The sequence below is a fragment of the Ovis aries genome, chromosome 4 (assembly GCF_016772045.2).
Source record: "Ovis aries strain OAR_USU_Benz2616 breed Rambouillet chromosome 4, ARS-UI_Ramb_v3.0, whole genome shotgun sequence".
Classification (NCBI taxonomy): Eukaryota; Metazoa; Chordata; class Mammalia; order Artiodactyla; family Bovidae; genus Ovis; species Ovis aries.
In genome coordinates, this window is record NC_056057.1 from 65,693,454 (window position 1) to 65,705,963 (window position 12,510).

At 42.8% G+C, this 12,510-nt stretch overlaps 1 non-coding gene and 1 pseudogene across 1 annotated transcript; one reads left to right on the forward strand and one right to left on the reverse strand.

Annotated features, from left to right (window-relative positions):
* Positions 1-5,369: 5,369 nt before the first annotated feature.
* Positions 5,370-6,386, forward strand: LOC101109611 (sodium/potassium-transporting ATPase subunit beta-3-like; annotated as a pseudogene).
* Positions 6,387-9,724: 3,338 nt separating this feature from the next.
* On the reverse strand, positions 9,725-9,796 carry TRNAW-CCA (transfer RNA tryptophan (anticodon CCA)). Its single transcript has one exon. It is a non-coding gene; the product is annotated as a tRNA-Trp (tRNA).
* Between the last annotated feature and the right edge of the window lie 2,714 nt (positions 9,797-12,510).

The following is a 12,510-nucleotide window of genomic DNA, read 5'->3' on the forward strand; positions in this document are numbered from 1 at the left end:
AATGTAGACAAATCACAAGGCACAGGTTAATGGTTTTTAATGAAATGGACTCGCCCATGTAGCTGACACCCAGATTAAGAAAAAGAACATTACCAGCATCAGAGAAACATCCTCATATCCGGTCTTAATCACCATCACCTCCTCTCTAAAGGCTTCTACTCTCCTGACTTTTATCACCAATTTTGCCAGTTTTTGAACTTCATGTAAGTTGAGCCACAGAAAATTTTGCATTTTTTTTTTCACTTTTCAACATTATTTTGTGAGATTCATCCATGCTCTTACATGCAGTGTTGGTTAGCCACTTTGATTTCTACACAGCATTCTTTTATCTGAATATGTTACAATTAATCCATTCTTTGTGGCTGGACACTTGAATTTTCCCCAGTTTTTGACTGATACAAATAGTGCCCCTCAAAACATCCTCATATGTATCTTCTGACACAAATACATATATATATATCATTGGATAAATGCATAGGAATGGATTGCTAACCCATAGGAATGGGTTATGAGTATATATATATATATATATATATATATTCAGCTTTAGTAGATGCTGTCAAAAACTTTTTTCCAAAGTAGTTGTGTCAATTTAAATTCCCATTCATAATATAGAAGAGAGTTTGCTGCTCTGGATCTTTGCCAGCAACTGGTATCACTACCTTTTTTCATCTTAGCCGTTTGGTAGGTAGGTTCATCATGGTTTTATTCTGTGTTTCTCTAATAACTAATGCAGTTGAGCACATTTTCATGTGTTTATTGGCAACTTGGATATCCTTTTATTGTGAAAGGCCTGTTCACATCTCTTGTCCATTTTCTATTGGATCTTTTTTGTTTTTCTTACTGATTGTAGGAATGTCTTATGTTTATCTCCCAGATGACGCACTGGCTGGAGGTAGTGAAACCCTAGGATACTGGAAGGGGAAGAACAGAAAGGAGGTTGGGTCACCTGGGTAAAACCTCGCTTGCTTCTCCTTTCAGCCCCAACATCAGAAAGGCATTTTAGGTAGCAATGCCTTTAGTCCCTGGTGGCTCGGTGTTTCTCCAAGAGATAGCTGGCCCCACTTCTTGCCTATTAATGTGCATTTTGAAGCCCTGTCACCTGGAAATCTTACAGTATTCTAAACATACAGTTTCAGATGCTCTTATCCAGTCCCAAACTTGGGTGTCATCTCCATTTCCTCACCTTTCCTCCCAGCCCTCACCTCTCCAGTCCCACCAAGTCCTGGCAATTCTGTGTCCAAAATATGCATCCAGGGACTTCCCTGGTGGTCCAGTGATTAGGACTCTACACTGCCACTGCAGGGGCCACAGATTTAATCCCTGGTCTGGGAACTAAGCTCCCACTGCACGTTGCATTTTGTTTCACTTTTCATTGTTATTTTATGAGATTAATCCATGTGAGTGTCTGTTTGTCCACTTTCATTTCTACACAGCATTCTTTTATCTGAATATGTAGCAAAAAAAAAAAAAAGAAGAAGATGCATCCAGTAGGATCACTTTACCCTACTTCTACCACCAGCACCTGGTTCAAGGCATATCACCGTTCCCCAAGGTCAATGAAATGGCTTCCAAATGGGCCTCCAACTGCCTCAATGAACTGTTTAAAAGACATGTTGAACCCTTAAGTTCTTTATTCTCATGTTGTTATTCTCCACACCCCTCTTGGACTCATAGCACCATCACAGTTGGTAATTACATGTTTCTTTCTGCCTTTGTTCTCATGCTTGTCTTCTCCCCTGACCTGTCAATTCCATGAAGGGATCAGGCCTGCTTCGTGCACTAGAGCAGCTCAACAGTTGGTGCATTTGAACACGAGAGGTTGAATGAATACCCATGTCAGATCTGAACCAAGTCCCTGCTGTCCCTGTCAGGTGTTCATCCAGCCTCTTCTGGGTATTTCACGTGATGAGGCTCTCACTAAACCTGAGGTCACCTGTCCTGCAATAGAAAGGAAAGCAACATACCTAACTCAGAGTTCAAAGAGGAGGCAAAGTGTGTAAGCTGAAGGAAGGCTGAGGTCCCAGCAAGACGGGAAATAGGAAAATCTTCCCAGGGCACCAGTGTCCTTGCTTAATTGTTTTAGCTGGAAAACTCCCCTTAGTCACAGATGCAGTTCCTGACTCTTCGGCCCTCACTTCCTTCCCACCCATAGTGTTTCTAGGGAACACAGTGCACTTCTGGGGGGCAAAATGAGCTTGTGTGTGTGGGGGGTCTATCCTGTTCCCATATCCAGCCTCTGACCTCTCCCTCTGGAACTGAGGTCAGAGTGGAACATGACATGACCTGGGGCTCCTGAAAGGGCCTCACCCATCTCTCAGTGGCCCAGTCCCTTCCTTACCCAAGTGTGGATTATTGAACACACTGTCATCAAAGGTGGTAGCAGGGAGCTAGATGTCCAAATGCATTCCCTGAATGAGACAAAGCGGTGGTTTGCAATTCTGGCTGTATTGAGGCCGGGTCCCCAGTGTGTAGTTAGTCTATTAAGTAGGAATCTCACCATGTGATGATCTCAATTAATTCGACGTTTTCCCTAGTTCCCTTTAGATAATCTGTACTCAGCACTGTGGGTTCATGAGAAGTTTTAAATCTGACACAGAGAAGGTCCTCATATCCCCACGGTTCACGGTCAAGGTGAAGTCTTTCAGTATAGCTCAACAAGGCCTTGGAGCCAGAGAGAGATGAATTCTAGCTTGATCCAGGCACTTGTCAAGTGGGACCCTGGACATTCACATACCTGGCTGAGCTTCAACGTCTTCCTCTGCCATGTGAAGCCACTTCTTGCCTCTAGGGCCATTGTGAAGATTCAGTAAGTTATGGAAAGTGTCCAGCACTGTAGCTAGTTGTCCTGTAGTAGGTGTCCTGTATGGGATGATTCGTATTTCAAAGAGTTTCCCATCTTATGGGAAAAATGACCAAATATGCTTGTCAATCTGTTTCATTGTTCTGGGAGGTACTATATTTACTCTTGATTCCAGGGCAGTATTTGCTGAATTGCTATAGTGTGAAGTAGTGCCAGGCTCATTGAGGTACTGCCAGGCTCATTGGCATTTCTGATGAGGAGACAGAGGCAAGGTGTAGAAACTGATTTGAGCAAGTGAGCTGGAAGCAAGTCTAAACTCTAAAGCTTTTAATAATCTATCTTCAATTCATTCCCAATTAATTCCCATCAGTTACGAGTAAAGAGGACTTTAGTTCCCTCTTCTCCTAGCACATATCTGAATAATTAGAATCCCCCAAATACCCTTTTTTTTTTTAAAAAACTTACATAGTTTATTAACTTCCATACATATAAGCCAATGAGGTACATTGTTTAAAGTTCAGAAATCTATAGACAGATTCTCTTTAATGACATTGTTCTATTTCCAAGGCTATAGAAAAGAGTCAGTTTTGCTTCTCCTTCAGCTGAAGTTGTTGCATCAAATCTGTTATCAAGGTCAAATGTATTGAATTGGTCAATCTTTTTTCTTTCTTTTCTATTTTCTTTGCCACCACCCATGTCTAGGTTTTCCAAGGTTACTATAATAGACTTAAAAACATTTTATTATGGAAAAATTCAAACTTCAAACATACTCAAAATAAAGAGAATGTTATATTGAATGCTCATGTACCTGACATAAAACTGCACCAACTGTAAACATGTTGCCATTCTTCTCCTTCATTTTTTTCCTGGACTCATAGAATGTCAGTGTGTATCTCTAATGAATAAGCAATTTGTGTCCCCCACAGCTTTCTCATTATTCTTTCTCTAATATCATTTTTCTCACCAATCCAAAAATTTCCCACCCAAATGTCCTACTTTATCCAGTAATTCTGGACATGTGCTCTTGTGAGCCTTTTGAGTAATACTGACAATAAAGGAAAAAAGAAACAGTGAAGACTAGGGGTGGGGGGATCCACTAATTTTCCCTGGGTGATAGAAGTGTGGATGGTAATTATTTTTCTCACCAGTGTTCCACATTTACTAAGCCATAATGTATTAGCATTATTATCAGAATCTGCTTCCCACCAAACTTTCTAAATTAAAACACCGGGCAAGTTAATTTAAATGCTGCTGTACCTGTGAAGTACCAGTTACCCTATATAAAGTGGTCAAAGCAGAGAGCAGAAGGCTCAGGGCACCGCAGGGCCAGCCATACTGGATTAAAAGCTCATCAGCACTGAGATGGAACACGACTGTGGTTTCTCTTAAAGACTACAAAGGGCTTATTCCATCAATGGTAGATGCTCAGTAAATAGTGGCTAAGGTGATGAAGGAAGCACAAGCTGGAATCAAGATTGCTGGGAGAAATATCAATAACCTCAGATATGCAGATGACACCACCGTTATGGCAGAAAGTGAAGAAGAACTAAAGAGCCTCTTGATGAAAGTGAAAGAGGAGAGTGAAAAAGTTGGCTTAAAGCTCAACATTCAGAAAACTAAGATCATGGCATCTGGTCCCATCACTTCATGGCAAATAGATGGGGAAACAGTGGAAACAGTGGCTGACTTTATTTTTCTGGGCTCCAAAATCACTGCAGATGGTGATTGCAGCCATGAAATTTAAAGACGCTTACTCCTTGGAAGGAAAGTTATGACCAACCTAGACAGCATATTCAAAAGCAGAGACATTACTTTGCCGACTAAGGTCCGTCTAGTCAAGGCTATGGTTTTTCCAGTGGTCATGTATGGATGTGAAAGTTGGACTGTGAAGAAAGCTGAGCGCTGAAGAATTGATGCTTTTGAACTGTGGTGTTGGAGAAGATTCTTGAGAGTCCCTTGGATTGCAAGGAGATCCAACCAGTTCATTCTAAAGGAGATCAGTCCTGGATGTTCACTGGAAGGTCTGATGTTGAAGCTGAAACTCCAGTACTTTGGCCACCTCATGCAAAGAGCTGAATCATTTGAAAATACCCTGATGCTGGGAAATATGGAGGGCAGGAGGAGAAGGGGACGACAGAGGATGAGATGGCTGGATGGCATCACTGACTCGATGGACATGGGTTTGGGTAGACTCCAGGAGTTGGTGATGGACAGGGAGGCCTGGCGCGCTGTGGTTCATGGGGCTGCTAAGAGTCGGATACGACTGAGCGACTGAAATGAACTGAACTGAAATGAAGGTGATGAACGAATGATGCTTCTCTTCCAATCATCTCGCAACATTTTGCTTTTTCTATTTTCCTCAGTGACAAATGCCTGCTTAGCTTAGATCCCTCCAGATATGGACACTGTTTTTCAAACCAACCAATTGATAAACATTGACTGAGTTCTTATTATGTGCCAGGCTCTTGGTATGCAGTTGTGACCAAGACAGTCATGTCCTTGCTGCCATGGACCTCATAAGCTGGTGGAGAAGACAAGATGTAGTCAAGTTAAATAAAGAAAGAAGATGGGAGACGTCAGGCTCCCACGGCCCAAGCGGCGGCTCGGCCCGACGCCCCGCGGCGCAGACGGCTTGAGCGCTCGCTGCAGCCAGCGTTCCGTCGGCGTCGCCAGGCGGCGCCGCTCGAGCCGGAAGGCGCCTCTGCGCTCCTCGCCGCTTCCACCCCCGCGGCCGCCGCTCCCCTAGCAGTCGGGGCGCACGCACCACGAGGACTTCAACCAGAGCCCGGCCGAGTGGAAGCTCTTCATCTACAATCGAACCACCGGAGAGTTCCTGGGGTGCACCGCCAAGAGCTGGGGTTTGATCTTGCTCTTCTACCTAGTCTTTCATGGGTTCCTGGCTGCACTCTTTTCATTCACAACGTGGGCAATGCTTCAGACTCTGAACAATGAGGTTCCACAATACTGTGACCAGGTTCCTAGTCCAGGACTTAAATGGTTTTTCCAAAACCAGTGTCGGTGTTGGATTTTTCATTCAGCCTGTCTGATTCAGAATCCTATCAAGGGTACATTGATGACCATAAGCAATTTCTAAAGCCATATGGCTTAGAAGAGCAGAAGAATCTCACAGATTGTGCCAGTGGAAACTTGAGCGGAAGGGTCTAGACTTCTGGATGTCAGTCCCTCTTGCCTTACCTGAAGCATGCAGTGGTGTGGATGATCCCGTTTGGCTACCAAGCAAGAAACCCTTGTATTCTTGTGAAAACGAACAGAAAAATTGGATTAAAGCCTCAGGGAGAACCAAGGATACACTGTATTGGAAAGAGTGAAAGCACTGGAGTTCTATCCACTTATTCTCCCAATGGAATGATAGATTTAAAATATTTTCCATATTACGGGAAAAAAACTGTATAGGAGCTACCTGAAGCCACTAGTTGCCATCCAGCTCAGCTTTGGTAGTGATGGTAACGTAACAGAAGTAATGGTTGAGTGCAAGATTGAAGGATCACCCAACCTAAAAACCCAGAATGACTGTGACAAGTTTTTAGGATGAGTTGCATTCAAGATCACTACACATGCATAGTAGGAGTTAGGATGTCTCCACAGAGTAAACGTTGTGTTGTCTGTCTTCATTTTGTACCAGCAGGACCTGCCATTCCAGAATTATGAGACCGCCTTGGAGAAAGGTGGAGTGGTACATGACACTGGGATAACAATGTGCTTCCAGATAATAGTGGTCCATGTCCTTCTAAGTAACTGCCTGTTGCCTCTGCTACCTTTTGACCCATGTACAGACACCAGATAGGGACTGTGAACACCTGATTCTGCACGTGTAGGTTGGGGGTCTTGTCCAGTTTTTAATGTGGTTTAATTGCCAAGTGTCTAAAGCTTAAATGTGCTGTGCTATGTAAATATTTTATAGATTTAACACTGTTTACTGTTATATTTTGATGCCCCAAAGTTTTAGGGGATAAAATGGTACCTGACCAATATTGAATGACTTTATAGCTGCAAGAAATTCAGTGTGTGGGAAAGTTCTGTATGTGAGGAGGAAAAAGGAAAATAAAAGTGTTCAGTTCAGTTGCTCAGTCATATCCAACTCTTTGTGACCCCATGAACCACAGCATGCCGGGCCTGCCTGTCCATCACCAACTCCTGGAGTTCACCCAAACCCATGTCCCATGTCCAGTCGGTGATGCCATACAACCATCTCATCCTCTGCCATCCCCTTCTCCTCCTGCCCCCAATCCCTCCCAGCATCAGGGTCTTTTCCAATGAGTCAACTCTTTGCATGAGGTGGCCAAAGTATTGGAGTTTCAGCTTCAACATCAGACCTTCCAATGAACACCCAGGACTAATCTCCTTTAGAATGGACTGGTTGGATCTCCTTGCAGTCCAAGGGACTCTCAAGAATCTTCTCCAACACCACAGTTCAAAAGCATCAATTCATTGACGCTCAGCTTTCTTTATAGTCCAACTCTCACATCCATACATGACCACTGGGAAAACCATAACCTTGACTAGACAGACCTTTGTTGGCAAAGTAATTTCTCTGCTTTTTAATATGCTATCTAGGTTGGTCATAACTTTCCTCCCAAGGAGTAAGTGTCTTTTAATTTCATGGCTGCAATCACCATCTAGGTTAAAAAAAAAAAAAAAAGATGGACAGATGTGTAGGTGCTGCAGAGGAAATAAACTCTTGATTGGGAAGTCAGGCAAGAGTTCCCACCTGAGGAGGTGATGTGTAAGTTGAGACCTGAAAGATTAAAGCAGGAAGGTGGAGCTGTGATGGAGAGTGGGGTTGTATGTTAGGCAGAGAGAACAGCATACAAAGAGATCCTCAAGTGGCAGACAGTTTGGCTTGTTCAAGACAGTGAAGGAGGCTGGTATGCCTGGAGCACTGTGAAAGATGAAAGACGGGGAGTGTGGTTGGTGTGAGATGAAGTTGGACAGGTGGGTAGAAGCCAGATCATGCAGGGACCTGGAGGCTGTGGTTATGCATTTGGGTTAATTCTGAGTACAGTAGGAGCCTGTTCTTGCTTCCTCCAAACTTACTTCACCTGCAGTTTTTTGTTTTTTTAATCTCTGTTTTTGGCAATTCTCTCTTTCCAGTTGCTTAGGCCAAAAATTTTGGAGTCATCCTTGACTCTTTTTTCCCCCCCTTTTCTTACACTACATCTTCTCTGCCAACAAATTCAGCTGCCTGTTCCTTTAAGTTATAATAGACTCTCACCACTTCTCATCACTTCCACTCCTTCCTGATCTAAGCCACCATCATCTCTTATCTGAACTACTGGATTCACTTCCCAGCATCTTGGGCTAAGGATGCTGTCAGATTATCTCCCTCCTGTGGTCAAAACCTTCTAATGTTTCCCCATCTCAGAGTGAAAGCAACTCTTCTTACCATTGCACAGTCTGGCCCCTCCCTTGTTATCTCTTAGATCCTGGATGCAAAGTCAGTGGGTACAATACTGGAGGGGGAATCAGAGGCGATAACCATTTATTCACTCAGTTAGTCCTTCGATAAATAGTTATTGAGTATCTGTGATGTGTCAGGCGCTCCTCTAGGTGCTTGGAACACACTGGGGATAGATAAAAAGCCTCTGCTTCATGGAACTTACACGGTAAAGAAGTAAATTACATAACTTGTTAGAAGCAAATAAGCGTTAGGGGAAAAAATAGTTAGGTTAAGGAAAAACCCAGAGTCTTGTGTGGGGAGAGATTGGAATTTTAAATAGGGTGGCCTTGCTGAGAATGGAAACAGTGACAGACTTTATTTTTTGGGGCTCCAAAATCACTGCAGATGGTGACTGCAGCCATGAAATTAAAAGATGCTTGCTCCTTGGAAGAAGAGTTATGACCAACCTAGACAGCATATTAAAAAGTAGAGACATTACTTTGCCAACAAAGGTCCATCTAGTCAGAGCTATGGTTTTTCCAGTAATCATGTATGGATGTGAGAGTTAGACTATAAAGAAAGCTGAGCACTGAAGAATTTATGCTTTTTTTTGTGTGTGTTCATTCTATAACAAGCCTTTATTTTTTTTAATATAAATTTATTTATTTTAATTGGAGGCTACTTACTTTACAATATTGTATTGATTTTGCCGTACATCAACATGAATCTGCCACGGTTGTACATGTGTTCCCCATCCTGAACCCCCCTCCCACCTTCCTCCCCTTACGATCCCTCTGGGTCATCCCAGTGCACCAGCCCCAAGCATCCTGTATCATGCATTGAACCTGGACTGGTGATTTGTTTCATGTATGATATTATACATGTTTCAATGCCATTCTCCCAAATCATCCCACCCTCTCTCTCTCCCACAGAGTCCAAAGACTGTTCTATACATCTGTGTCTCTTTTGCTGTCTCACATACAGGGTTATCGTTACCATCTTTCTAAATTCCATATATATGCATTAGTATACTGTATTGGTGTTTTTCTTTCTGGCTTACTTCACTCTGTATAATAGGCTCCAGTTTCATCCACCTCATTAGAACTGATTCAAATGTATTCTTTTTAATGGCTGACTATGAGGCCTGGCGTGCTGCAATTCATGGGGTCGCAAAGAGTCGGACACGACTGAGCGACTGAACTGGACTGAATACTCCATTGTGTGTATGCACCATAGCTCTCTTATCCTTTCATCTGCTGATGGACATCTAGGTTGCTTCCATGTCCTGGCTATTATAAACAGTGCTGCGATGAACATTGGGGTACACGTGTCTCTTTCAGTTCTGGTTTCCTTGGTGTGTATGCCCAGCAGTGGGATTGCTGGGTCATAGGTAAAGGTGAAGCTGCTCAGTCGTGTCCGACTCTTTGCGACCCCGTGGACTGTAACCTACTACGCTTCTCCATCCATGGGATTCTCCAGGCAAGAATGCTGGAGTGGATTGCCATTTCCTTCTCCAGGGGATCTTCCCGACCCAGGGATCGAACCTGGGTCTCCCGCATTGGAGGCAGACGCTTTAACCTCTGAGCCACCAGGGAAGCCCATAAGTCAGTTCTATTTCCAGTTTTTTAGGGAATCTCCACACTGTTCTCCATAGTGGCTGTACTAGTTTGCATTCCCACCAACAGTGTAAGAGGGTTCCCTTTTCTCCACACCCTCTCCAGCATTTATTGCTTGTAGACTTTTTGATAGCAGCCATTCTGACTGGCGTGAAATGGTACCTCATTGTGGTTTTGATTTGTATTTCTCTGATAATGAGTGATGTTGAGCATCTTTTCATGTGTTTGTTAGCCATCTGTATATCTTCTTTGGAGAAATATCTGTTTAGTTCTTTGGCCTGTTTTTTGATTGGGTCATTTATTTTTCTGGAATTGAGCTGCAGGAGTTGCTTGTTTATTTTTGAGATTAGTTGTTTGTTAGTTGCTTCATTTGCTATTATTTTCTCCCATTCTGAAGGCTGTCTTTTCATCTTGCTTAGAGTTTCCTTTGTTGTGCAGAAGCTTTTAATTTTAATTAGATCCCATTTGTTTATTTTTGCTTTTATTTCCAATATGCTGGGAGGTGGGTCATAGAGGATCCTGCTGTGATTTATGTTGGAGAGTGTTTTGTCTATATTCTCCTCTAGGAGTTTTATAGTTTCTGGTTGTATGTTTAGATCTTTAATCCATTTTGAGTTTATTTTTGTGTCTTGCATTCCTATACACTAATAATGAGAAAATAGAAAGAGAAATTAAGGAAACAATTCCATTCACCATTGTAACGAAAAGAATAAAATACTTAGGAATATATCCACCTAAAGAAACTAAAGACCTATATATAGAAAACTATAAAACACTGGTGAAAGAAATCAAAGAGGACACTAATAGATGGAGAAATATACTGTGTTCATGGATCAGAAGAATCAATAAAATGAAAATGAGTATAGTACCCAAAGCAATCTATAGATTCAATGCAATCCCTATCAAACTACCAATGGTATTTTTCACAGAGCTAGAACAAATAATTTCACAGTTTGTATGGAAATACAAAAAACCTTGAATAGCCAAAGCAATCTTGAGAAAGAAGAATGGAACTGGAGGAATCAACCTGCCTGACTTCAGGCTCTACTACAAAGCCACAGTCATCAAGACAGTATGGTACTGGCACAAAGACAGAAATATAGATCAATGGAACAAAATAGAAAGCCCAGAGAAAAATCCACACACCTATGGACACCTTATCTTTGACAAAGGAGGCAAGAATATACAATGGAGAAAAGACAATCTCTTTAACAAGTGGTGCTGGGAAAACTGGTCAACCACTTATAAAAGAATGAAACTAGAACACTTTCTAACACCATACACAAAAGAATTTATGCTTTTGCACTGTGGTGTTGGAGAAGACTCTTGAGAGTCCCTTGGACTGCAAGGAGATCCAAACAGTACATCCTAAAGGAAATCAGTCCTGAATATCCATTGGAAAGACTGATGCTTAAGCTGAAACTCCAATACTTTGGCCACCTAACGTGAAGAACTGACTGATTTGAAAAGATCCTGATGCTGGGAAAGATTGAAGGTGGGAGAAGGGGACGACAGAAGATGAGATCGTTGGATGGCATCACCGACTCAATGGACATGAGTTTGAGTAAGCTCCAGGAGTTGGTGATGGACAGGGAAGCCTGGCATGCTGCAGTCCATGGGATTGCAAAGAGTTGGACATGACTGCGTGACTGAAGTGAACTGACTTCACTTCAGGTGAAGGTGATATTAGCAGCTTCTAATATGAGTGGAGGGAGTTTACATTGCAGGTAACAGTGGTGGCAGGATCTTTGGGCTGTGGAGCAGTGACTGCTCTCTTCAGGGTGATGCAGGCTGCGGCTGCCACATAGTTTATGCTACCCACAGCCAAGGACAGGGAGTGGCGGTCATGGCTAAGCCAAAAAACTTGGGTTGGGACAGTGAGTTTGCAGGACTTTCATGGTGGTGGAGTGGCTAAGACTGTGCTGCCAATGCAGGGGGCTCAGGTGGGCCTGGTCAGGGAACTGGATCCCACATGCCACAACTAAGGGTTTGCATGCTGCAACTAAAGATCCCATATGCTGCAACTGATTGAATATCAGAGATCCTGTGTGCTGTGACTAAGATCCAGTGCAGCAGTAAATAAATAGATAAATATTAAAAACAGAAGTGTGTCCGTTTCTAGGGATATACCATAAAAAACAGTGAGCTCTCCATGCGGCCTTGACGACAAGATATTTGTCAGATCTCTACTTCCTTTAGAATTGGATTCCCAGAGTGGAATCCAGTTCTGTTCTCTGAGTAACAGTTGCCAACAAAAAGATTTCAAAGGGCAAATGTTTGGGAAACGTTGCTTGGAGTTTCACAGGGAACATCAGTATGTTAAAGGCTGAGTGGAATTCTGTGCTGAAGAAGCATGTTTAGCTCAACATTTATTTATTTTTATATTTATTTTTGGGAGTATGCGTGCTTAGTTGTGTTTGACTCTTTGCGACCTTGTGAACTGTATGTAGCCCTCCAGGCGTCTCTGTCCATGGTATTTTTCATCCAAGAATACTGGAGTGGCTTGCTGTTTCCTTCTGCAAGAGATCTTCCCAACCCAGGGATCAAACCCATGCCTCATGTCTCCTGTATTGGCAGGCGAATTCTTTACCACTAACGCCACTTGGGAGAATAACTGCTTTACTATGTTACACTGGTTTCTGCCATACACCAATATGAATCAGCCATAGGTGTATACACATGTCTCCTCCCTC